The sequence below is a fragment of the Cajanus cajan genome, chromosome 4 (genome assembly GCF_000230855.2).
Source record: "Cajanus cajan strain Asha chromosome 4, NIPB_CcT2T_4, whole genome shotgun sequence".
In the NCBI taxonomy this organism is placed as follows: Eukaryota; Viridiplantae; Streptophyta; class Magnoliopsida; order Fabales; family Fabaceae; genus Cajanus; species Cajanus cajan.
Genome location: NC_138520.1, coordinates 63,927,446 through 63,931,039, shown reverse-complemented (window position 1 = coordinate 63,931,039; position 3,594 = coordinate 63,927,446).

Sequence of the window (3,594 nt, the reverse complement as noted above, 5' to 3'; positions counted from 1 at the left end):
ATGATTAAATGATTGTTTAGTTACTTATATAGAGAGAGATATTTTTGACAGTATTGAAAATGAGCAAATCATTCAATATTTTTAAATTATGAAAACTCGTAAGGAACAATTATGATATGTATTTGTCTTTATAAAAATTTTATTTTATATTTTGACAAATTTATATATTTAAATATTGTCCCCACTACTTAAATTTTCTGGATCCGTCACTGCGTATATGTGGTCTTTTTTTCTTTTTCTTTTACCTTATAAAACCTAATAACAAATATTTTTGTTGTTTTGGTGTTTAAAGCTTAAATTTTAGTAATCTTAGAGACTCTCTGGCAAGCCGAGCCTACAACCACAGCATGTTTGGATTTGTGTTGGGCGAGAATGGAGATTCATGGCTTAGCCAAAGCTACTATCAGTGGCTTTTACTTTTGTGTGCTTATTTGACGTGATTTTTCTGATATCATATACACAAGTTCTAACTTCTAAACGGCATCCAAACATGCAATATAACTTTTATTGCAGTAAGATCAAAATGATCAAACATGAAGCATCCCCGAGAGGATCATTCAGGTAGATTCCGTTACATCCAGCAATAGCAAGGGAGTTTCATAGCCTTTTTCACAGAAAGCTTTCAGCAGATCAATAGCAGAATATCAATGCAAGATTTCAAGCCAAGGAAAGAAACATGCCGACAGAGTAAACCATACAAAATTCACATTTAATATAAAGTTATTTATCGGTGTAATACTTAATAAAAATTATACCGATATTATTATAGTCCTCCTCATATATATATATATATATATATATATATATATATATAATTACTATCTTCTTTTTTCTATAATGAAGCAAATTTTAGGTTGAGAGACTCGATTCATCACATTCAGTTCATATTTTCAACAAAGCAGTACAATAGTAAATAATAAAAATTCATTCCTAATATAATTGAGAGGACACACAAAAAATAATCGAACGTGCATACATCATGCAAGGATACAAATATAATGTTGTGTATTTCATATCATATAATATTATCCATTTTTTATTGATATCCTCATAGTATGATAGTAAGAAACTTGAGGTGATGACTTATATAATTATAACTTTTGGACTTCTTCTCTCCCTTAAACAATTTTTTTCTTGCTTCTAAACAATAACTTAATTAATTACAATTTTTGGACTTTTTAACAGTATTTTTTTAGGTATTTTATGTTTTCAAGTTTAGGTCATGTCAAACCTCACTCGCTTAAAGATGGTTCACTTAAACAAGCCTTCAAATTACTTCTAGTGATTGCACTAATTAGGAACCTTTATAGTGTTGTCACCTGACTCACTTAAGTGAGCAAACTTAATTATGACTCCTTTGCTTGCAATCAAGCCTTGGTCAAGCAGCCAGAGTTGTTCGCTCTGAGTGAGACTCTAGAATAGGTCTTCATTCATCTTGCTTTTTGGATATATTTTTTTCATGCACTTTTTTCTTCTCATGTTTTTCTTGTATCTAACAACATCAAAAAATTCTAATAAAAAGTAAAATAAGTGTAAAATGACATTCTAATTTTATTGCTTATTTTACGTAAAAATAAGATTCAAAAGAATATGACATGCATAATAATTGTCTAACATTACTTAGAAATATACACATATTTGACAATTATAAAAAAAAATACTAAACTTAGAATCTTGTTTGTTCTCAAGTAACGTTGAATGAGAAATAAAATGATACTCATAATTCTGAATACTAAGCAAACTTGAGTATCTCATATTACACATCACATAAACTAAGAGTTTCTCTTCCCAAAGAACTTGTGCAATACATCGCAATAAATATATTCAATAATTAATTTAAACTAAAGAATATCCCATTAATTGATATTGATTAGTAAAGGAAATAACATTCTTGTAAAAGAAAGATAAGGTTCTTTTTGGTATTTTCTCAAACACTCAGAAGGCGGTTTAGATAAGAAATAATATGGTACGTTAATATTGGAAATAGACTTCACCGAACCTCACTCTCATGCATTTAAAACACTTAAATATTCTATCATATTTGATGTTAATGTCAATCCACTAGTTTACTCAAACCCTAACACCTTATGAGAAAGAGCTTAAGTTCCTTTATTAAGCATCAATCCCTTGAATACTTAATAAACAAATTTGCATTAATAAAAAGGGTTCAAGGTATAACTAATAAGTCAAGTTTTATTCCTAGATACAAGTACCATAAGGTATTTTATTTCAATTCAAGATTATAAAAGATAATTTCCAATGTCTAATAAATCAAATATCAAGTTATGATTGATCACTCCACAATAAGGATTAAGAGTAGAAACAAAATATACTAATATTGAAATAGAAAGATATATATATATATATATATATATATATATATATATATATAATACAAGTTATATGAGAATTTGGTTCGTTACATTTAATCCCATCAAGGATAAAATTAGTTCCACATTGTCACAAAGAGTACAAAAAAGAAAATAAGGTGAATCATGAAAAATGGAGAGGCAAGGAGAAGTTTGAATGTAGTTAAGGAAACCCTAAAAGCACTCCCAAAAGACCCCTGACTCTTCCCAAGTGAAAAATGTTGAATGATTTCCCCAATCCCTATAAAAAAGGAATAAAATGAGCCAAAAGTACCACGTAATAAAAATGGCATCCGACACAGGCATTAGAATAAGAAAAGGATCTTTTCTACCAAGGTCACACTGGCATAAGTAAATTAGTGCTAAGCATGAGTAAATTGGCGCCTGACGTAAGCGAGACAGAAGTTCTTTGTCAAGATTACACCGAACGTTGGTAGACTAGCACCTAGCGCTAGCAAGACAGAGACTCTCTACCAAGATTGTGCCAGGTGTACGAGTAGACATACTGGCGCCCAATGCTAGAGAGACAAGAGCCATCTAGCAAGATGGCACCTGACATGAGTAGAGTGGCGTTCAACACGATAGAATCTTCAAGGAAAGCTTCTTTGATCTTTCTTATTCACTTCCATGTGTCTTCCTATCTTACATGGGTTGCTTCAAATCTACTTCTCGATCAAATGCTATCTAAAAATATGGGGATTAGTGGTATAATTAAGTATTAATAACCAAATTTCAATTAATTACAAAACATCATTAAAAAGAGGACTAAACTAGTTAAAATCTAAAGGAAAGTTGATTTTGTTAATGTAAATGACCAATAATTATAAGTATAAAATAACATTATCAATAATTTGTGATATGTTGTACAACAAATATGTTATGCATTTGATTTATTTTATTATATGTAATTTAAAACTTTTTTGCAACAAATTTGTTGGAAGAGTAATTATTATTATAATTTAAGATTTGTTATGTAGTAAATCAAACCAAATTTGTTATAATTTGAGATTTATTTCATTATTTAGGTACATTGATTTATTTAGGTTTAAATATTAAAGAAATATGTTGAAAGAGATACTTAAAATATATATGCAAATTTTTCTTGTCTTTTTTAATTTTTTGGTGTGTTGGTCTACCAACCCATCTTTAGGAAGGGTAGGTCAGGGTGTCTAGCCCATTTTTACTCAGGGCACAAGTCCGAACCAGCCTGTGTTTTGGCAAGCTG